At 38.2% G+C, this 25,029-nt stretch overlaps 1 non-coding gene across 1 annotated transcript; it reads right to left on the bottom strand.

Annotated features, from left to right (window-relative positions):
* Positions 1 to 16,177: 16,177 nt before the first annotated feature.
* Positions 16,178 to 16,282, bottom strand: LOC148789956 (small nucleolar RNA R71). The gene has a single exon (XR_016079959.1). It is a non-coding gene; the product is annotated as a small nucleolar RNA R71 (small nucleolar RNA).
* Between the last annotated feature and the right edge of the window lie 8,747 nt (positions 16,283 to 25,029).

Genomic DNA, 25,029 nt, shown 5'->3' on the forward strand with positions numbered 1-25,029 from the left:
GTCGAACCGTTAACCTGAAAATTGGTAGTCAAAATGGTTCCATTTCTAGATCATTTTTTAAAACCTTTCTTTTATCAAACGGGACTGGATCTATTAGGCACAACATAAGTACGTTAAATGAGCACTTGATAAATATTTTTAACAACTTCAAATGTGGGTTTTAATATTTTTCAAGGGTAGGGTGAAGGCATTTTAAAAGAGGTGTCAAAAAATTTTTCAAAGTGCTTATTGAACATGCTTACATTATAAGTACACGTGTCACACGTGTACACATAATGTATATCTGCAGTTTTCATCCTGTGCAAACGGCCTTGAAGACATGTATATCTGCAGTTTCATCCTGTGCAAACACGTGTGACACGTGGCAATCTGATTAATGATACGTGCTACTTTGCCTTGCCATTTGTTTAATTCTTCAGATACACGCGCCTTTATATATATATATATATATATATATATATATATATATATATATATATATATATTCAGTGTTGAGAGACAAAGAGCAAGGGAGAGAGATGGAAGCACAGAAAGAGAGACAAGAGCAGGTGCAGAGACGAGAAGGAGATGAAGGGAAGAGATGCGACGACCTCCATTGTTCAATGGATCCAACGGCTAAGAAGTTGCTTCGTGAGGCGATCACTAACACGGGAAAAGGAGCAAGAAACGTAGACAAGAGCAACGTCGAGGCCCAAGAGCCTGGCAACGTTCTTGCCTTCTCTCGGTCTGTCTATAAAATAGATTCCTCGCTAGAATAGAGAGAGAAAGAGAGCGAGTGCCTTGAATAAGAGGTGTAAATGTTACTGTACAGCTCGCGGTATTGGATTTTTTTTTTCTGTAATGATTTTGGTCTTCTTTTGTGAAGTCTGTAGCTTCAACGGTTCATGATTCGTTTTCATCTCAGATTTTGTCTTGGTCTTGTAGTAGTAACCCGCTTTACATCGAGTCGAAAACGAATCTATGTGGGGTACTCTAACCGCTTCAGATAGAGATTCGGACTTGACGGTTTACGTTGTTGGAAATGAAAAAATAATTGAGATGCGGGGTATCAAACCCCAAAGGAGGACCCTACCATTTGAGTTATATCCCCTTATTTATTATTTTTGTTAGGTATACCTCTACAAACCAAAATAAAACGTTCTCCCCTTATTAATATATATTAGTTTTAAGTGGAAGTTTAGTGAATAATATTTTTTTGTTGTTTTATATTTGATTATTTAGTTTCAATTTATTTATATTATTTGACTAATTAATATTTGACTTTATTATATTGTATTACTACTCTCTCTTTCTTTTAAATGTCTTTTTTTTAAGGATTTGACTATGATATGGAAAAGATATAATATCGGAAAAACAATTGACCAATAAGTAGGAATCATAAACATGATAGTGAATCAGGTGTCATTTATCAAAATTCATGGGTGGGCTTTCATCGGTCAAAACTCTTTTTATATCATATAATATGCATTAAAACAACAGCTTGGAAAACCCAAATGTCTCTCTCTAATAGTGCGCACCTTTCTTAATCTAATCAAAATAGACAATGATTACTTTTTATATTTTAAAACAAGAAAATAGGAAAAATATAAAAAATTGAGAAATTAGATAAATAGCTTCTCTCAAAGGAGAAACATGTTGACATGGACAGTCCAATTTTATTATTATTACTAACGGGGACCCGTGCACGGGAAAATCTAAAAGATTTAATAATTTTATTTAATGTTAATAAATATTAAATTAATAATCAAAATTTGTTGTTAATTAACTAAAAATATTCAAAGTTATAGTTAATATCTAAAATTGTAATTGTATTTTCATTTAATGCTGATTTACAAAAAATAATTATTGTTATTTTAATATGAACAATTTTTTTAGTAAATTGAGTTTTATTAATAATTTATAGTAATTTTAATACTTGTGAAATTTTGCTTAATTTTAAATAAATAAAAATAATTACAAAAGCTAATATTTTTATTAAGTTCACTAATAGTTAACAATCATATAGGAATGACAACAGGGTGGGTTCAAGGTGGGGCACCCCATCTATGTCCCTGCCCCATAGTCAAGACACTCTACCCCATCCCCACCCTGTCCCCAGTGTTAGGCGGGTTCAAGGCAAGGCAACTACTCCTCAATGTTAGGCAAGTTCAGGGGCAAAACACCCCACTCCTCATCAAGGATGGGCCTCGAATTTCCCCGCCCCATCCCCAGTGTCAGGTGGGTTCAAGGCAAGGCAACCACTCCTCAATGTTGGGCGAGTTCAGGGGCAAACCACCCCACTCCTCATTAAGGATGGAGAATCCTCGAATTTCCCCGCCTTGTCCCCAGCATTGGGCAAGTTCAAGTGGAGTGGTAAATTGGGTCGTGTTGGGCCAAGCCTTGGGCCATGCCATGCTGTGGATCGGGCCAAGCTATGAGAGGTCCATTTTTAAAAAATTGAAAAAGATGTTTAAATTTTTATTTCATATAATTTTTGATGTATACAATTATTTATATATACAACTTGACCTATTCATGGGCCAAGTAGCCTGATGGCCCGACCCTGCTTGACCTGTTATTTTTCAGGCTTGGACAAAATTTTAGGCTCGTGGGCTCGAGCTCGACCTTTCTCAAATAAGCACGACTCGATACTATTACATATATAAAAAAAGTACTTATATTATATATAATAAATAATATATATATATGCTTCTTAAATTATTAATAAATATCGATTTACTATTAGGAAATATAAATTAGTTTATTAATTTATTAAATTAATATAATATTAGTTTATAAAAGTATACTGAAAATAAGACATTTTGTGTACAGATCGGGCTTTGGGCTTTATAAAAGAGCTAGGCTCAAGCTCAAGATTTAGGCCCAATGGTCGGGTCTAGCTCGGGCTCGGGCTTGCACATTTTCTATTGATAAAGAGCCCTGTGTTAATTATAGAACTATGATTTTTTATAAATTAAAAATTTTATTTAATTCTAGTATAGTATAAAAAATATATAACGTTTCTATATATATTAATATAAAATTTGTTATTTAAATATTATATAATAATATTTATCATATATGCATATAACTTCTAAGTTGGGTTTATTAGGGGTTGTTTAACTTGGGCCCTATCCGCTAAAGTCATCTTTGGACTCCAAAAGTATGATACCCAATTAGACTTCGGATATGATTATCCCTGACAATATGTGTGCATGATGCAAATCTCAACTAGACCTAACTCAAAAGAAAATAGTTGCTTGAGCCTATAAATTTATAGATCTAATCAGGTTAGGTTAAGATATAAACGATTTGTTAATTTTTATTATTAAATATTAAATATTGTTAACTATTAGAATGTTGTAATTATTAAATTACTGTATTTATTTAAAATACAATAATTTTTGGAAATTATCATATTTTCAGAAATATTACTAATTGCTTGGCTAAAACTGATTAAATGTAATTTTTTAGTAATTAAATATATCTTTTTGGTAATTAAATGTAGTTTTCTACTATTTATAGCTTAAGTTATAATTATTGTTATTTATAGTTTAAAAATAATTATTTTTAATTATATTAATATTTATAATTAATATATATTATTTTTTCATTAATCATTTAGTATTTTTCAATAAAATAAAATAAATTTAATATTTAGTTATTTTTAGTATTTTAATTAAGCTTTAGGTTTTTTAGAATTTTTGGTGTTTTTATTATTATTTAGTATTTTTAGCATATGAGTATTTTTTAATAATTTTTAGTATTTTCATCATTTATTTTTGCATATCAGTCACTACAAAATTGATTTGCATTTGCTTTTAGTAAAAATAAATTACTAACTAAATAAATAAATACCATAGTTAATAAAAGATGCAACTAATTTTCAATATTTTTGAATAATTTATGGCTTGGGTATTTTTTAATAATTTTGTATTTTTTGATAATAAAATACTATTAATTGTACTTTTTAATTATTTTCAGTAAATACCCTTATTAATATGAAATATTTTTTAATTTTAAATAATTTTTAATTATTTTTAGTATTTTAATTATGTTTAGGTTTTTCAAAAATTTTTGGATTTTTAATTAATTGTTGGTATTTTAAAACTATCAATTAATATTTTTTATTAGCATTTATTAAGGTCTCAGCCCATAAATTATCTAATAATATTATTAAAACTATCAATTTCTTATTTCATATTTTTATTAGCATTTATTAAGTTGGATTTTTAAGTGGAATTGAAACACATTTTTAATATTTGTTATGTTTTGTTAATATTTATTTTTAGTGAAAGTTTAGTGGATTTTTAAATTATCAATTTTTTGATTGTTTAACCTCGTCCTATTTATATTATGGTTTTCAAAACCGGACCGGATCGAAAACCGGGAACCAGTCAGGTGACCGGTTCCTTTTTACCCAAAATCATTGATTTGGTTAACAATCCGTTGACCCAGGTCAAACTGTTTGAACCGTCCAACAGTTTTGGCCATTTTTTTGGTCAGAACGGGTCATCTATTCAGTTTGAACAGTTAGACTGTTTCACCTAGGAACTAGACCTCTGACCGATTTGATTTTAAATACCTTGATTTAAGTTATTAATATTCTCTCTCTCTCTCTCTCTCTCTCTCTTAAAGGTAATAATAACATGCACTTAAATAAGAGGCCTTTGAAAACCCAAAGGTCTTTCTCTCTCTTTGTGTCTCTAAAATGCCTTTTTTAAATGTAATAATAATAGCATTAAAATAAGAGGCCTTGGAAAACCCAAAGTCTCTCTTTAATAGTGCACAGTTTTATTAATCTAATCAAGATAAGCAATGATTATTATTTTATATTTTTAAAACAAAAGAAAATAAGAGAAAATGCAAAAAATGGAAAAAATAGATAAATAGCTTCTCTCAAAGGAGAAACATGCTGACATGGACTATCCAATTTTAATATATATATATATATATATATATATTCCTCGCTAGAAGAGAGAAAGCGAGTGCCTTGAATGAGAGGTGTAAATCAATGTTTTAAAAAATGACCCAAAAACGAAGACATTCTGGCCACCGGTTTCTGGGTTGACGGTCCGACCGTTCGGTTTGAACGGATGGCCCGTTTGACAAATAAATTTAAAAAAAAATAATTAAAAATCAAAGGTAAAAAACCATTAAACTAGTCAACTGCTCAGGTCAACGGGTTATTAACATTTTCAACGGTTTTTGGCCAAAAATTGGGTTTGGGGTAAAACGGAACCAATTGCCTAGATGGTTCCCGGGCTGAACGGTCCACCGTCTAGGTCAACGATGTTTTGAAAACCTTGGTGTAAATGTCATTTTACAGCTGGCGGTATTGGATTTTCCCTTTTTTTTTGTAACGGTTTAGGTCTTCTTTGGTGAAGTCTGTAGCTTCAACGGTTCATGATTTGTATTTATCTCAAATTTTGTCTTGGTCTTGCAGTAAGGTGTTAGTAACCCGCTCTACATCGAGTCGAAAAGGAATCTATATGGGGTACTCTGACCGCTTCAAAAAGAGATTTTGATCTAATGGTTTACATTGTTGAAAATGGAAAAGAATTGGAGATGCAGGGTATCGAACCCCGTACCCCTCGCATGCAAAGCGAGTGCTCTACTTTGGAAGCAGTGTTGGGTAAGCGAGCGCTCTACCCCATACCCCCGCACCATTTTCTCAATAAAATGGTGTTGGGCATGTATGAGTTGTAAACAAAAAACTGTGCTTATTTTTTGTTTGGAAGCAGTGCTGTCACATAGGCTGTTTTCTGGGAAAATAGTATTGGTTTTGTTTGGTATCAATTCCGTAGAACCGTTTTCAGCATTAGTCATATTATCCAACGTCCAAGATGATGCCACATCATTGCACCATTGGCAACAAGTTTTCTGAGAAAATATCAAATTTGGCGTTGTAGACTATACTTTCCTGATTTCCAAGGCGTGGTCAGAAGCAATGTTTCTTATGAAAAAAAAGGTACCAAATAAGATGTCGTTTTCTGAAGCACCACTTTTTTTGATGAGATGCCTACATGGTGTATATTTTTGAGAAAATGACATCGATGCCAAACACTTACATAGTATCCTTTGTAGGTTTTGTTTCCTTGTGGTGCAAATCGAAATCGAAGACAAATTTTTAGTCGGGTGGCTAGTAGAACCTAATCCAACATCCCATCCAATACATGATCGAATTGGATTCGATTTTACAAATTGCATTTGTATGCAGATTTTAACTTATACTATCTGATGATGCGCGATCTGGAAGCTCATAGTTGGAGGATTGCCTGGAAGTGCTTGTGTGATGAGTTGGATTAGACTGCAAAACAGGAATCAGAGAGACTAGGGTGGATGACCCAGGGAGGTCACTTTGATGCTTAAGTCAGTATTGTGGTTGCGAGCTAAAGTTTCAGTGTTAGAGAGCTTGAATGCAAGTAATCGCACGTACCTGGACCCTTGACGGATTGATGCCTTTATATAGCTGAGCTATCATGGATCTCCCGAAACGGTTCCGTGATCTGCGGCCTGAATGGATGAGATCCGTTTCCGCTTTAGTTGGGGAGTAATGTATCAGTCAATGAATCTTATCGTCGCCGCCCGATCTGGGCAAGGAGAGGATAAGGCCTACCGTTACGCAGTGTGATCCCGTGATATTCAGAGTCTATTGGGAAGCTTCTAGAATCGATTATGTGTCACTTCGGTTTTTGGGCCCCAATCTTGATTTGGCATCGAGGTGATTCTATGCTGAGGTGGCGGAACATCCGAACTCTGTAAACTACTGACTAGACTCCCCTTGCTAAGTTGCCATTCTACGTGCAGATCGCATCCACATGACCTTTACTTACTAGGCCGTGCCAAATTACCCCTCATCAATTGCACCCCACTCCTCGTGCCAGGGGTCCTGACCCAGCGCGTGGAGTTTATGACAAGCCTAGGTGGATTTGGCACGAAGTCTAGGTGATGTGGAGGGCAAATCGTTGGTCGGACCTATTCAACCATTCGGCTCAACCAGGAAATGACACAGATCACGTATCAAGTACGCGTGGACGTCAAGTCGATTATAGTCTTTGCGGACGTCAAAACGCGTGCTAAACTGATTTCAACCTCGGGGCGTGCAACCGGTTTTCCTAGAAGCCGTTGGATCGTGTTGATCTTGACCGTTGATCCTCGGATATACTGGTTATAGATAGGGGCCAAAGGGCCCATTTTCTTTGCCACAAATCTACAAATAAAAAATCCTTGAGGTTGCGTTCAAGTATCCCAGTTCGGTGCTAGCTATTTCTGGGTCCGAGGTCGTCTCGCTTTCTTTGGTCTTCTTTTTAGTGAGTCCACCTCCCTTTGCTCTTTGATTTCGTTGTCCTTTCCATTAACATGTCTAGCTTCAACTTAGATAGTCTTCTAGATGGGAGCGGCGAGTCCGCTGAGACCGAGGTGGGTACCTCGACATGGACTGCGAAGCCTCATCTTGCCGAGGTGGGTACTTCGGCACAGGATGTGGACCCCAGTTCGCCCGAGGCGGACTCACCTCGGCGGGAACGAGAAGCTTCAGGCAAATCGGCCTCATCCTCACACCGAGGTTGCTTGCCAGACAACTTCGGTCTGCCAATAATGACAGCGGATAGGCTCCTGTCCTTAGTAGCTCAGTACAGGCTCCCCAACAACTTTGTATATAACATTCCCTTAGGCAACTTTCTTTGGGATCATGGTCACAACGAGATCATGGTCTTCGAAGAGCAGCTCGTAGCCGGTCTTCGTCATCCACTCCACCCTTTTCTAGTCAAAGTTGTTAAATTTTTAACATTGCCATAGACTAGCTACACCCGAACTCCATCCATAACATCGTAGGTACCATTTTCCTCTTCAACGATTACAACCGTTCCCTAGACCTCGACATCTTCTCTTCGATCATTTCCATCAAGAAGAACTCATCCTGCGTTCTACCCGAGCACAGACGAAGTTACTATTTGTCTCCTCACCCCAGGTACAACTTGCTGCACGAGCTCCCTAACAAGGTCCCGGTCTGGAAGAGGCGCTACTTCGTGGTCCGCAACACTTATGGGTGGCCTTTCCCAACTCACTGGAGGGCAGCCATCCAGGACCCCGACGTCAGAATGGACCTAATAATGAGGGAGGAGGTTCAATCTTGGGCAAAGCTTGGCCTGAAGTTTAAAAACTTTGTGACTGAGGAGAAACTCGTGCAAGCCGACCTAAGCCCTCCTGGTAGGTCGCCACTCATTGTACTTTTTTCTGTTTGGCTTAGTGTTGTATCTAACATAGCTCGTTTCTTGCCGCAATTTCCATGGATGGCATCCCTGCCGATGAGCACTTCGGGAGCATGCAAAAGGGGAAGAAGAAGAAGAAGAGGGCCTCCAAGAAGGCTCGCCTCCAGAATGAGGCTACCACTACCGAGGTCGCCGCTCCTGCACCCGAACACCCACCCGTAGCCGAACAATCTCCTGTAATTGATTTGGTTGAGGAAGACCTGGGCAAGGCCACTCCACCCCGCGTACCCGAGGAGACCACGTCTTCAGAGCCCGTCCCAATGATCGCCACCTCTTTGGGTAGCGATACTTCAGTTCGGAGCATTCTGACTCCGAAGTTCGGCCTTCTCAAGAGAAAGGACGTGGTGTTTACCGAGGAGGTCACTCGTTGGGCTAACTTGTCGGTCGTTCAGTTCGGGGCCCGAGAGGCTACACATTGTGTGGTGGTATGTACTTAAACTTAGCCTGCAAGTTGCCTTATACTTAGATTTTTCTGCATACTGATGCTTGTTTTCTTCTTTTGGCAGGTGAAATCCTCTATCCACGCCTTGGCCTACCAGTCTGAGGTGAACTTAAAGCAAGCTCTAGAAGCCGAGGAGTCTTCCCAAAGTGTCCACTCTGAACTCAACATAGCTCGCAAAGAGATCAACCAGCTGAAGAACGACGCGCGAGCTAAGAAGGAATTGCTGACTCTGCTGATGACAGAGAAGAAGGAGCTCGAGGAGCGCAATGTGGTATTGAAGAGGGAGATCGAGAACCTCAAGGCTCACATGAAGGAACGGACTGAAATCCTACTTCAGGCGATGGAGGATGCCAAGGTCAAGGCGGTCGAGGAGTATAAGTCTTCGATGGAGCTTCGGGAAGGATTGGTCGAGGTTGGGACAATAGGCTACCGCAAGGGGTTTAAGCTTAGTAGGTGGTTGAGCCAGCGTGAATTTCTGCACCTCAACCTCAGTGCCATCACCACTTCCAAGATCACCAAGGAGATGGCCATTGAAGGCGCCAAGGATCCGGACTCCGAGGCGGAGAGCAACGACGACCTACTCGATGATGAAGGAAAGGAGGCTGGTGCCGTCGATGACCCTATGGAGACAGTTCCTCCGGTTGAAGTCTCTATTAAGGATGAGGAGCCCCAAACTACTTGATGCCTCTTTTCTTGGACCCCCCTTGTAATACTTGATGTTCTGAGCCTCCGACCTTGGCTAGACAGTTATAATCTTTCTCTCTTCCCCCCCCCCTTTTTTTACTATGTACTCGAAGTTCTTTATCAATGGAACACAAGTATCTTGCAAAAATCTTTGTGTGCAAAATTTTTCTAAATATAGATCACTCTCGAACTGGCGAGCTAAACCAAATAGGGGCAAAATTTTTCTAAGTATAGATCACTCTCGAACTGGCGAGTTAAACCAAATAGGGGCAACATTTTTCTAAGTGTTGATTACTCCCGAGCTTGCGAGCTAAACCAAATAGGAGCAAAATTTTTCTGTGTAAATTACTCCTGAGCTAGCAAGCTCGACACAAATGGGAATAATCTAATCGTCATTGTATGTCAGGGTGAACAGACAGCGTAGGGTACATGCCTGACCTGTTTGTGCCCGGGTTACTTCGCCTTGCCCAAGTCAAAGCGATTGGGTTTTTATGAGCCCGTCCTGAAGAGGCAACTGGGTGTTAAGTTGCCTATGCTGGGGGGCGACTAGGACTTCTATCATTCCAAGGTCTCTTGTCAGTTCGGCACCATAGCCCTTAGGCTTCTGGGAATGACTCATAGTCCTCTCTCCAATTCATCGTCTTTTTAACCAGCTCGGTGGTCTCATGGAGTAATTTGTACTTGGAGTTGTGGACTCATACGTAGTACCTTCTTAGATTTTCGACATTCCATGCTCGAGGTAACTGCTTCTCTTCCAAGGTCTCGAGATCATACATGTCTTCCTCGTACACCCGTTCTATACGGTACAGACCTTCCTAGTTTGGTTTGAGCTTACCTACGACGGGCTCAGGTACCATAACTTTTCGGAGGACTAGATCGTCAAACCGAAATGCCGCTTCTTGACCCGAGCGTTATAGTACCGAGCTACTCTCTGCTAGTATAGAGCTACTCTCACACCTTCTCTACCAGGTCCAGATTGGTACAAAGCTCGTCATTATTTACTTCCTCATCATAAGTCTCAAGTCGCAACGTGGGTACTTTGATCTCTGCCAGGATCATTGCCTTTGTACCATATGTGAGATTGAAGGGGGTCTCACCCGTCGTGGTCTTGATGGTAGTCCGATAGGCCCAAATAATGCTGGGGAGCTCGTCCACCCACAAGCCTTTAGCTCGCGCAAGGCGAGCTTTCAGTCCGCGGAGGATAGCCCTGTTCATTACTTCGGCTTGTTCGTTTGCTTGTGGATGTGCTACTAAAGTGAAGTTCAGCTAAATCCCCATCTCGACGCACCAGTTCTGAAATTTGATGTCTTCAAATTGCTTCTTGTTATCTGAAATTAAGACTTTGGGCAGTTAGAAATGACACACGATGTTTTTCCAAAAGAATTTTTGTATGTTCCGGGCTGTAATGCTTACCAACGGTTCGGCTTCCACCCACTTCGTGAAGTAGTCTACTGCCACAACCAAGAACTTCCTTTGCATGGTTGCCAGCGGAAAAGGACCGAGGATGTCGATTCTCCACTACCCGAAGGGCCACGGGCTAGTAAGATACTTCAAATCGGCGGCAGGTTGATGGAGGATGTTGGCATGCCTCTGACATCTATCGCATTTCTTGATGAGCTCGAGTGCATCTACTTTCATTGTAGGCTAGTAAAAGCCCTGCCTTAATGCCTTTTGGGCAAGGGGCCTACCCCCCAAGTGTCCTCTGCATAAACCTTCATGGATATCGCGAAGTACGAGCTCAACTTTTGAGGGTCGCATGCAAAGTAGGTAGGGAAGCTTGAAGGATCTCCTATACAGCCGTCCGTCTATGAGGACGTACTTAGCTGATTGATGTTCTACCCTCCAAGCTACATTGCGTTCTGTAGGTAGGGTCTCGTCGAGCAGCTAATCAACAAGCGGGTCAATCCAACTCGGTTCCGCTTGAAACATGGGAGCGACCTCTTCTGCCCCCTGAGAATGTTGGGCCAAGGTAGGTCCTCTATGTACACGGTCCGCATAGTGTTGTCACTCGTGCTTGCTGGTCGTGATAAAGCGTCGACCTCAACGTTCTCGGACCTAGGAATTTGCCTAATGAAGCAAGAGCTAAAGCTTGGTAGAATCTCTCTGACTTTGGTTAAGTAAGCTGCCATAGTCGAGTCACGAACTTCATAGTCACCATTTACTTGGTTAACTACTAGTTGAGAGTCATTATAGACGATGAGGTGTTTCGTTCCCATTTCCTTTGCTAAATTGAGCCCGGCAATTAGCACCTCGTACTCCGCCTCGTTGTTTGATGCCTCTAATCCGAACCAGAGAGCGTACTCCAACTTTACCTCGCTTGGGCCGTACAATATCAGTTCCGCACCGCCTTGCTGGTTGGACGAGCCGTCGACGTGGAGGATACAGGACTCCTGGTCCTAGGTCGGTACTGCTCTGACCGGGACCGGTGCCGCATTGGTTGATGCCTCCGACGTGCGAGCAGGCTCAATCAATTCAGGGGCCGGTGTGCTGAACGTGCATTCTGCTATGAAGTCCGCCAAGACTTGGGCTTTGATTGTTGGTCGGGGCTCGAACCAGATGTCGTATTCACTAAGCTCGATGGACTACTTCATCAATCTCCCGAACACCTCGGGCTTAACTAGGATGTGCCTCGGAGGTCTATCCGTAAGGACAACGATGGTATGGGCTTGAAAGTATGGGCGTAATTTCCGAGCTACTACCACTAGAGCGTACACCAGCTTCTCGATGTCAGAGTATCTGGTCTCTGCATCCTGCAACACTTTACTTACATAGTAGATGGGTTGTTAAACTAGGTCTACCTCTCTGATTAGTACCAAGCTAACTGCCTCGTCATTCGCGGAGAGGTACAACTTCAATACGTCTCCTTCTTCAGGTCTTTTTAAAACTGGGGTTGTACTTAGATACCTTTTCAGCTCGTCAAATGTGAGCTGGCATTCTTTAGTCCATTTGAAAGTCTCATTCCTTTTAATTGCTTTAAAAAAGGGGAGACACCGACCCACCGACTTAGACATGAAACGGCTTAGGGTTGTTATCCGACCAGTCAACCTCTAGACTTCTTTTATTTTTCGGGGTGGTCTCATATCTATGATTGCTTTTATTTTTTCTGGGATGGCCTCGATACCACATCGATTGACTATGTAGCCTAAGAATTTACCTGAAGTGACTCCGAAGACACACTTATTTGGATTTAATTTCATATTATATTTTCTTAAAATTTGAAAAACAATATCTAAATCGTTAATTAAAGATCTAGAGAACTGGGTCTTCGCAACGATGTCGTCAACATAACACTCCACTTTATTGCCAATCAAAGGTTCAAAAATTTTGTTTACAAGTTGCTAGAAAGTTGTGCCAGCATTTTTCAAACGAAAGGAAATAACTTCATAACAGTATAACCCAAGTTCGGTTACAAAAGCAGTTTTGTCTTGGTCAGCTGTGTCCATCCTAATTTAATTATAGTCGGAATAGGCGTCCATGAAACTCAACAACTTGTGCCCTGAGGTCGCGTCTACCAGGCGGTCAATTCTGGGTAAGGGGAAGCAATCCTTTGGGCAGGCTTTGTTCAGGTCGGTGTAGTTGACGGACATGCGCCACTTACCATTAGCTTTTTTCATGAGTACTGGGTTTGCGACCCAGCTCGAGTAGTGGACCTCCCTGATGAAGTCTGCAGCAAGGAGTTTCTTGACCTCCTCATCGACTACCCTCCATCGCTCCGGGGCGAGGTTGCGTTTTCTTTGTTTTACTAGCCTAACTAGAGGGTCCACATTAAGTTTGCGAGTTATGATGCTAGGGTTAATTCTGGGCATTTCTACCGTGGACCAGACAAAAACATCTAAATTGTTAAGTAAAAAACTTACTAGTTTAGTTTGGAGAGGTTCGCTTACTAGTCCGTCGATCTGGAGAGTCTTGGTCGGTTTGATTTCGGACACCGATATGTGGACCATCTCTTCCATCTAGGCAGCTCGCTCCTCACTGTAGTTTGTTGGTCGTTCCAATTCGACGTCTTTTGCCCATTTTCCCATGAGAGCAGCTACATAACACCTCTAGGATTCGAGTTGGTCACCTCGTACCACCCCTACTCCGTAATCTGTTGGGAACTTCATTGCGAGATAGTAAGTTGACACTATTGCGTGTAAAACATGCGTAATAGGCCGACCTATGATTGCATTGTAGGGGGATGGAGTAGTGACCACGAAGAATGTGTGCTCGAACCGGACGATATTCGGCCATGTGCCTACCTCCACTAGTATTGGGACACGACCTATAGGCCTGGCTTCCCCTCCGCTGAACACTACTAGTAGGGCATCTGCTGGTTTTAGATCGCTTTTCTATAGTTGCAACTTGTCAAATGTTCCTTTGAAGAGGATATTTGTTGAACTGCTTGAGTTCACCAAGATCTGCTTTACTTCAAAATCATTGATGATCATCTTCACGACCAAGGCGTCGTTATGAGGATACTGAATCCCACAAGCATCCTCCTCGGTAAAGTAGATCGGTTCCTCGATCCAAGGTCACTTGGGTGGGTTCTCTGCGTCATGCTTTAGTTCTCAGACTGATGTTTTTCCAGCTGCTATTGTGCACCCCGCTACAATAGATCCCCTGGTGATCATATTGATCACTCCACAGATCGGTCTTTCTTCTAGTAGCGAGCGAGGTGTGAGTTTTACCCCAATTCAGCTTAATTTCAGGAAATCTTCAAGGGAAACCAATTCAGGAGAAATAAAGCATAAAACAAGGAAAAATGAGCTAAATTGAAGGTAATTCAGCCCAGTTGGAACAAAATCCCAGCTAAGAGGTCAAGAGAGGGTCATTCGGCCCATGTAGCCCATGCTGTACTCTTTGGGAGATGCCCAAAGAGAGAGCCTAGCCGTAGGCTTCTAAGGGAGCCTATTCGGCTCAGCAAGGAGAAAGCCCATTAGCAGCTCAAGAGCAGCCCAAATTGCAGCCCAAGAGAAGCTAGGGGCGGCAACTTCTAGAATTCTTGGAGAGTTGAAGGAAAAACTATTTAAGGAGGTTTCTTGGAGGGAAAAAGGGTTCAAACACTTTGAGACTTCAGCCCTTTGGGGAGATTCAAACCTTGAGTTCGAATTCTTGGAGGGAGAAGAGAGAGATAGGCGCAAGAGAGGAGAAGAAAGGAGATTCAAGCAACTTCAAGAGAAGGAGCTGAATTCGAAAGGAGAAGAAGCCATTGGAGATCTAGGTTGTTTCTTCCTTGATTTCTGCACATTTGGTAATCGAATTCAGCTAGGAATTATGTGTAATTTCTCCATTAATTTTTCTTTCTTGCTGTAATTGAAGCATGAATTCTGTAATTTCAGATCTGTAATTAACTTTCTAGGTTCATTCAAATGGATTAGATGAAATCTTGATGTTTCTTGATTAGAAATTTGATTGTTAGAACTGCTAGCCGAATTGATCTTGATTTTTGTAATGTCTGAATTGCTTGAGAAAGAATTCAAGCAACATTAATTCTGTTTGGCCGAACTGTTCTTCATTCTTGGATGTTCTAGAGTGCTTGAGAAAGACTCTAGACTTTCGGATCTACTAATCAAGAACCGAATTGAGTGTGAGTTTAGAGATAACTTGCACAATTCGGTTGGTGTTCATTCAGCTGAAATGATGCCATAGAATTGCTAGATCTTAATGAATGCATGAGGATTAGATCCTTGATAGAGATATAAGAACCATCATTCATGCATAGATTGAACATGCACTTGAGAGAGTCTGTTCATTGCCTTGGGGTTTCACCAAACTAAGGCTGAATCTTAATCTAGTCGAGTGACTTATAGAATTAATTGCTGAATCAATTTCTGTGCATATTTAGCTTCTCTTCTCAACTTGCATGCAAGATGTTTGATCCAATTTCTTAGATATAGTTTGTTAGATAGAATTTCAGTTTTGAAGTAGATATACAATTTGGCTAATCAAATAAGAGTAGGCTGATATACTACTAGTAGTTGCTACATAAGTCCTCATGGGAAACAATACTCTATTCATCACTCTATATATATTAGGCTACTAGTCTTGGCCAATCTTGTATATCAGCTCGGTAGGGTGCAGTTTTCTTGATTTGAGAGGGTACTTCTCTGATTTCAATCATGTATATCAGATTTCAGATCTGTCTATATTCAGCTTGCTGTTTGTTCTTGTGCTTGAGCTTTTCTTTTTAGATAGAATTCAGTCTTTGCCTTGTAAATTGCTGCTACAGTAGTGGTTAACATTACTTCTTTATTAGGATTACTAATTATTTGATTGTTTACATTTCTGATTGGTGTACATTAGTCTTTTTTTTTGCTTTGACTTTTATAGTTTATGACAAGCAAACTTGAACCGGAGGAAGTCCCCTACGATCCGAAGATTGAAAGAACCCTCCGGATCCGCCTTAGAGCTGCTAGACAAGTAAGAGCTGAAACTGAAGAGATGGCCGAACCAAGAACTATGATGGATTATGCCAAACCAACCCTTACTGGGGCTGCTTCAAGCATTGTAAGACTAGCCATAGCTGCCAATAATTTTGAGACCAAACCAACCATAATTCAGATGATACAAAACACAGTTCAGTTTTGTAAAATGACTCATGAAGATCCAAACTCTCACATAGCCAATTTTTTTGGAAAATTGTGACACTTTCAAGCACAATGGGGTGAGTGATGATGCTGTTAGGATGAGGTTATTCCCATTTTCATTGAAAGACAAAGCCAAGGTTTGGCTGAATTCATTGTCGGCTGGATCTATAGCCACTTGGGATGAGATTGCTAGCCGATTCCTCTCCAAATACTTTCCTCCATCCAAGATAGAAAAGATGAGAAATGACATCACCACTTTCTTTCAACAAGATGGAGTCTTTGTATGAGTCTTGGGAGCATTATAAGGAGTTGTTAAGGAAGGTCCCCCACCATGGACTTCCTATATGGCTGCAAGTGCAAACCTTCTCCAATGGTCTAACTAAAGCCAACAAGACCATCCTAGATGCGGCAACCGGGGACTCCATCAACAATAAGACCCCTGAGGTGGCCCATACACTCATAGAGGAGATGGCAGCCAATAATTATCAATGGCATTCAGAAAGAGCTCAAATTAGGAAGCAGCATGGTCTTCACAATGTGGACACATATACAGCTCTGTCTGCGCAAATAGGTGCACTCAGCAAGAAAATAGATGAGATGCAGATGACAGCCATGCATGTGTAGTCCATGACTTGTGATAAGTGTGGGGGAGGACATATCAGCACTGAGTGCCAAGTTGGCAATCCGTTAATACAGTCCACAGAACAGGTAGACTTTGTTGGCAATTTTCCAAGGCAACAAGGAACTCAACACCATCATGCCTTCAACCTCGTATGGAGAGGCCACCTGAATCAGTCATGGCCAAATCAGCATGTCCCGAAGCCCTTCCCCCAAAACTTCCATTAGCCGGAAAAAAAAAAATCTGACCTAGAGGAGCTGATGACCAAGTTCATAGCTAGTACTGAAACAAGATTTTAGAATAACGAAGCATCGATAAAGAACTTTGAGAATCAAGTTGGGCAGTTGGCACAAATGATTTCAGCAAGGGTACCGGGCACTCTACCAAGCAACACCGTGGTGAACCCAAGAGAACAAGAGACTGTTGGAAGACATCCCAATTCAGATGCTTAGTCATAAATTGTCTTTCTTTCTTTCTGCTTTTCTTATTTTTAGTAGTTGAGTTTAGTTAGTTGTTTCTTAGGATGTTAATTGAATAAGGTTACTGATCTCTCTCTCTAGTTTTATGTGATTCTTAGCAGCTAGAGGTCAAAAGAGCTATTGCAGGATTCTGAAGGAACTTCAGGGAAGTCCTCTAACCCCCCTCCTTACTTGATAATGTTCTTCATGCAATCACACCTCATTGTTGGATTTATTGTTGCTCCCCAACACTAGAAACATTGAGGACAATGTTCATCTTAAGTGTGGAGGAGTGAGGCTTTAGCCATGCACCTCAATCATCCAAACACACACATGCTTGCAATGACATAACCAAATAAACTAGAAATCCCCTTAAGATCATTGCTGTTTATTAGGTGAATTCAAAGAGAGAATACAATAAGTTGAGGGAGACCACTGTATGTGTCAGTTTTTATTCTTGTGAATGATCCAACTTAGCACAATGCATGAGGTTAAGGGAGTTGAATATGACTTTCATCGTGACTAGCCCTAACTACCTTCATATGTATGAGGCACTTGATTGCATTATTAATGGTCAGTCGAGCTAGTTCACATCTGAACTATCAATGCATGAGGTTCAACAACTGCAAAAGAATTGACTTCGCTATTCTGAGCTGAATAGTAAAACTAGCAACTTGGAATATGAGTATTGTTATCTGCTTCAAGCCTATGACCAGTGTGAGATGGATCATAAAATGCACTTACACCAAAAAAAAAAGTGTGAGATGAATCATAAAATGCACTCACACCAAAAGAAAAAAAAGAAAAAGAAAAAGAGGAAAGAAGAAAATACCCCGTGTGAGATGGAGCATAAAATGCACTCACACTAAAAAATTGGGGGAAAGAAAAGAAAAGAATTTGATGACGGCTGAGGTTCAAAGGGACAAAATGCGGTTGAACACTCAATGAGGTGTAGTTACAGATTTAAGACCTAGCTCAAAGTGATGGTTAACTTTGGCGGTCAAGGAGATGATCTACATGTTGAATGGGAGTGAAAGTTGGAATTTGAAGAATCTCATATTCTCCCCTTCCTTGGCTCTTATGTATGTGATAAGAATGGTAGTTCGAAGGAACAGAGCAGAATACTTACACAAGTTTCCCAAAAATTCATCTGGTAAATGGTGAGAATAAGGGGGGATGATCAGTTTATGACTGATGTCTTTGCTTGAGGACAAGCAAAAGCTTAAGTGTGGGGGTATTTGATGAATGCACAAATTACACATATTTTATGAGGCTTTATGCATGGTTTTAAAGCTAGTTTGTGTGAATTTTACCCCAATTCAGCTTAATTTCAAGAAATCTTCAAGGGAAACCAATTCAGGAGAAAGAAAGCATAAAATAAGGAAAAAAGAGCTAAATTGAAGGTAATTCAGCCTAGCTAGAACAAAAGCCCAGTTGAGAGGTCAAGAGAGGGTCATTCGGCCCATGCAGCCCATGCTGCACTCTTTGGGAGATGCCCAAAGAGAGACCCTTGCCGCAGCCTTCCAAGGGAGCCTATTTGGCCCAGCAAGGAGGAGGCCCGTTAGCAGCTCAAGAGCAGCCCAAATTGTAGCCCAAGAGAAGTTAGGGGCGGTAACTTCTAGAAGGTTCAAGAGAGGCTAGGGGCAGCAACTTCTAGAATTATTGAAGAGCTGAAGAAAAAACTATTTAAGGAGGTTTCTTGGAGGGAAAAAGGGTTCAAACACTTTGAGACTTTAGCCCTTTGGGGAGATTCAAACCTTGAGTTCGAATTCTTGGAGGGAGAAGAGAGAGATAGGCGCAAGAGAGGAGAAGAACGGAGATTCAAGCAACTTCAAGAGAAGAAGGAGCTGAATTTGAAAGGAGAAGAAGCCATTGGAAATCTAGGTTGTTTCTTCCTTGATTTCTGCACATTCGGTAATCGAATTCAGCTAGGAATTATGTGTAATTTCTCCATTAATTTTTCTTTCTTGCTGTAATTGAAGCATGAATTCTATAATTTCAGATCTGTAATTAACTTTTTAGGTTCATTCAAATGGATTAGATGAAATATTGATGTTTCTTGATTAGAAATTTGATTGTTAGAACTGCTAGCTGAATTGATCTTGATTTTTGTAATGTTTGAATTGCTTGAGAAAGAATTTAGGCAACATTAATTCTGTTTGGCCGAACTGTTCTTCATTCTTGGATGTTATAGAGTGCTTGAGAAAGACTCTAGACTTTCGGATCTACTAATCAAGAACCGAATTGAGTGTGAGTTTAGAGATAACTTGCACAATTCGGTTGGTGTTCATTCAGCTGAAATGATGCCATAGAATTGCTAGATCTTAATGCATGCATGAGGATTAGATCCTTGATAGAAATATAATAACCATCATTCATGCATAGATTGAACATGCACTTGAGAGAGTTTGTTCATTGCCTTGGGGTTTCACCAAACCAAGGCTGAATCTTAATCTAGTCGAGTGACTTAGAGAATTAATTGCTGAATCAATTTCTGTATATATTTAGCTTGTCTTCTCAAATTGTATGCAATATGTTTGATCCAATTTCTTAGATATAGTTTATTAGATAGAATTTCAGTTTTGAAGTAAATATACAATTCGGCTAATCAGATAAGAGTAGGCTGATATACTATTAGTAGTTGCTACATACGTCCTCGTGGGAAACGATACTCTATTCATCACTCTATTACTTGTATGGCTAATGCACTTGGTAGTGTAGAAATACGCATCAATTTCTGTCAATATGCAATTCTTGTAATTTCTTCCTTTTCGTAATGTGTCTTTCGCAAGCAGTGAAGAGGGACCAAAGAATCGTCGTCTCATCATAAGTTGTGGGTTATAAAAAAGGTTCGGTGATTTTGCGTGTGCCTTTCGAACTTGAGGTTGGAGTTGTTGTTTCTTTATTTTCCGGGTAATGTTAATCCGTGATGCAACATTTTCTTTATTCTATATTGTTGTTAACATTTTCTAAGTTGGGTGTATTAGTATTACAAACTGTTAGCATTGATGGGTGAGTCAGAAGAGAAAAAAATGGTTTATAAGCTTTCTATTTATTTGGCCGCCTGCTTATCGACAGAATTACTTCTGCTGAGAAGCAATGTTAAATTGGGGTAATTTCCGTGGTGATGATAGTTAAGCATTTTGTATTTGATGCAATATCAATAAGTTCTTTCGTGATGCTAGCCAAAATTACCACTCAAATGATCACTAACCAAACCATCGTGTGGTTCATATATGGCTAGGAGTGGATTCAAGCTGAGTCGAGCCGAGCCGAATAGTTAGTTATTCGAGCTCAGTTTGCCAAGGCAGTACGAGGCTTGAACTCAGTTCAAGCTAAAACCTTGAATTCGAGCTTGACTTAAGTCAAAAGCTTGTAAGCTCGAGCTCGGCTCGGCTCAAGCTCGACTTGAGAAAAATGCTTTATAAAAATAAAAAAATTATATATACAAAATATTTTTATTTGATATTTAAAAAACAAGAATTATAATAATTAGTTATTATTATATATAAAAATAAATATATTATATATATAATATGTTTATCATATATATTATTTTCTATAATTCTATTATTATTATTATTATTATTTTTATTTTTATTATTATTATATGTATATAGCTATTCGAGCTCAACTCACGAGCCTCACGAGCTCGACTTGATTAATAAACATGTGTGTAAATTGGGCTCGAGCTCGACTCAAAACTCGGTTGAAATTGAGCTGAGCCGAGGTTATCTCGAACTAATCTCAAATAACTCGTGAAGAACTCGGCTCATGGCCACCCCTAATATGGCGCACGACACATGTTGGGAGTTGTTAAAAAGGGGAAGGCGGAGTGGTAGCCTCCCACTTTAGTCGTTTAGTGACTTGGTGCATACGCGATTACATCATCTTCTTAGTTTTTTTTTTTCGTTTCCATCTTGATCACCATGGCTCCCCGCAAGCAAAAGCAAACTGTCTTGCCTTAGTGTCCTTTCATTTTTATGTGCAACTTTTGGACACTACGCAAATGCTATCTTAGTTCAAAGAGTCTCGGGTGAAAGAGAATGGCTAGGGTGAGGGCCTCCTGTGCCAGTAGCATTGGGTGAGGGGGAGACGTACGATTACATCGAAGGCCAAGAGTTACTTTTCTTTTATGGACGACCAAACAAGGTGATTGTCTGTCATTGTCCAGAGCCGAAGACTGAAATCGTGAAGGGGGCACATAGTTTCACTGCTTGGGTCACCTATGTGCTGGAAAATCTGATGTGGTGTCGGATTCTTGAAACAACTGGTTTGTTGCGGCTGGTCAATTGTTTCATTAATCTTCTCGACCGTGAGGGTTTAGATCATGGTTTTCAAAATCAGACTAGACTGGATGGTCAGACCGGAAAAATCACCAACTAGTCAGGTGATTGATTTCGTTTTTCATCAAAACTGGATTTTTGTTAGAAAACATTGATTTGGTGAATAAACCGTTGATCCAGGTGGTTGAATTGTTCAAACTGTTCAACGGTTTTGACCATTTTTTTATTTTTTGTTAGAACGAATCGATTGTTCAGTTTGAACAATTGGACCATTTGACCTGGGAACCGGATCCCTAACCGGTTCATTATCCAAGTCGGTTTTAAAAACCTTGGTTTAGATTTCAGAGGGCCTTTGATTTCCCATTGATTCTGTTGCATGGAAGGATGGATTGGGTACTGGTTTGAACGAAAGAATAGAACCGATGTAATGGTTAGGGAAGGGGAAGGTCAATCCCATTTGGCTGCGTTCATCTTGTATCTTATTTCTCGTTTCCTGTTTCTCGGGAGTTCGGATTACGGTATTCAGGCAGCACTGGCTCCCATTGTTGTGTTGGCCTCTATAGGGTATTAACTTCATTTGGCTTTCATGTTCTTGGGGAACCTATTTGATCAACTGGACGAGAATGTTAATCACTTGATGGACCCAAGTTATAAGCGAATAGTAGGAGTTGGTGGTAGGGGTGATCATTTCAGCCCGGCCTGGAAATTTTGGGTTTGGGCTTAATATTTCAAGGCCGGTCTGGCCCGGCCCGCATATATTTAAATTTACACATTTTATGTATAATGTATACATGTTACTTTACATTATATAATATATTAAATATATAAATATTATAACATGACATGTATAATTAATATTATATGTAATATTTTATATTATATAATGTATAAAATAAGTTTATACGCATGTTATATCATTTAATATATAGATATGTAATTTTTTATATATGAGTGACATTGGCTCAGAATTAGGCCCAATCCGGCCTAAGCTAGGGCTTATGTTTCAGGCCTGAAACCTCGGGCCGGGCCCTAAGCTGTAGCCCTTATCACAAGTGCAAAGCCCAGCCCGGCCCATGATCACCCCTAGTTGGTGGTACACATGACCACTCTTAATGGGGATGACTCGAAGAATTTGTATTTTTTACAATTTTATTATAATTTCAATATTTTCACTAAATGATCCGTTTTTTTGAAATTTTATTTTATATTATTTTTACTATTATTGATTTTTATCATATTTTATATTTTGTAATATTTTATAATATCCTATTGCTTTAATCATTATGATTTATTTTTATTCACAGAATGACTTTGAGGGGTACATTTGTAAAATGTAAACTTTTCAGACGTCATGGCATTCAGATTACCAAACAACCTCAGTATATTCAGATGATGTCTGCAAAAGCAAAAAAAACAAACTTCCCTCTATTTTGTCTATGTTGTTAAGTGGTCTTCCCTCTTGTATTGTGAACAATTCACACACTTGCTTGGCTTGACAATTCTAATCAATTTATTTATTTTTACTTGCCTTGATTTTTCTCATTTTTCATGTCGAGAGAGGGGTGTCTAACCCCTTTATTACTACAAACAACACTGAGGTTATATGAAATTTTGAACCCGAGCTGATAACCATCACACGCCTAACACACTCACTCTTAAGCCACAAGCTATCCGACCACTTATGTTAATACGTAAAATAAAATAAGTTTTATTGTTATTGTCAAGAAGCAACCCAAATAAACATTAAATATTTATGTTTAACAATTCCAATCAAGAATTAAAAAAATAATATTAAAAATTAGCATTTTATAAAATGATTGAATAAATAATATATCAAATCCACATTTGTTTCAAAAGATTATTTCAATTTCAATAAATTTATACAATATAATATTAATAATAGAATAAATATTTTAGTACTTAAAATTTATAAATTTGAACATGACATAGCCTACTAATATACATCCGTATCAAAAAAATATTTTTCAATTTCGAAAAATTATAAAAATAAAATTATTAAAAATAGAATAATTATTTAGTATACTTAAACTTTATAAATTTGCATAGTACATGCATTTTAAATTTTTTATATAAATTTGAAATTATTAATTAATATTTTAATTATTGAATTTAATAATCTATAAAATTTTAATTTACACTATTATTACATAATTTTTTATTAATTTTGTAAACTATTAATTATACATTTATGAAATTTATTATAATTATTTTTCTACTTTTAAGAAATTTTTTAAATTTGTTACATTATTTCCTTATTTTAGCTATTTAAAATTTAGTTATGTTAAATACTTTGTTATTTAAAATATTTAGTTATTTAAATATTTTAATTTTTGTTATTTGATCTTTATTTCTTTTAAAGTTATTACATAATGCTAAATATTTTGTTATATAATTATTTAGATATTTTTAATATGTTGTTATTTAAGATATTTATTTATCGAAATATTTAAATAATATTGTGTTTTTAATGTTAAATTTTTATGATTTGAATAACATTTTTGTAAAATTATAATTTATACTAGCGGGATCCGTGCGATGTACGGGATTTATTAAAGGAAAGATAAATAATAGAAATGGTCATTTACTAAAATAACTTTATAGTTTCATGAATTTACTAAAATCTATCATATAATTAGCATTTTACTAAAACACCACTTATAATTTGCAACGGATTTAATCAATCTTCCATTAGATGATAGTGGAAAATGACAGTGTTGACACTAATGTTCATTTAAATAAATTTAATAAAAAAAATAGAAATAAAAATACCATGCCTGCCCCTAATAAGACACGGACAACCACTATTGGCTATATTTTGCCAATTTTGTTTTATGTATAAAAAAGTGTTAAAGGGTATTTTTGGAATAAAAATCATGGGCCTAATGGCAAAACAAACAATCCTTAATGAAAGGCTGAGTAAGTAAATAAGTTGTAAAATATATGGGATATTTTAGTAAAATGAAAACTATAATGTATGTTTAAGTAAATATATAAAACTATAAGGTGTGTTCTAGTAAATGACCCTAATGGAAACACATAAGAGTATACAATTGTTTTATATTTTATATACTAATTTTAATGGATTTTTCATAATACAAAAATAACAACAATCAATTTCAGTTAGGTTTATTCATCAAACTTATGAAACCGACCAACCCGATCAACTCGACCCAAGTTGGTTTTCTAGTATTTTAGGTTGGCTTTGGTTCAAAAACTTCCCAATTCGATTGATTTGGATCAATTTCACTTTGGCTATTTGTAAACCGACCAAAATCGAACAACTTAGCCATAGATATATATTAATATTTTATATTTTAAATATAATTTTTAATATGAAAAAGTGAGAAATTCCCCATATTCCTTAGTCTAAAATATTTTATTTCATAAATCTATTTTTTTTAACTTATTTTTTAATAATTGTATTGTAATTTTTAAAATTTTAGTTTAAATATTTTGAACCGACTACCCTTTTGTGAAAACTGACCCAAACCGATACAACTTGAGTGGATCAATTTTCACAAAAGGTCAGTTGGTTTCAGTTGATCAACTCCCCAACCTGACCAGGTCAATTTGGTTGGCCAAATAGCCTACAGCTGGACCGAAACAACTAATGAACAGTCATAATTTTAGCTAAATTAATAGCCTTATCTCCGATAAATAACAATAGTTTAATCTCCAATAATTATTGAAAATTTATAGCG

The sequence above is a fragment of the Nelumbo nucifera genome, chromosome 8, assembly GCF_055504915.1.
Source record: "Nelumbo nucifera cultivar China Antique chromosome 8, China Antique-T2T, whole genome shotgun sequence".
Taxonomy (NCBI): domain Eukaryota; kingdom Viridiplantae; phylum Streptophyta; class Magnoliopsida; order Proteales; family Nelumbonaceae; genus Nelumbo; species Nelumbo nucifera.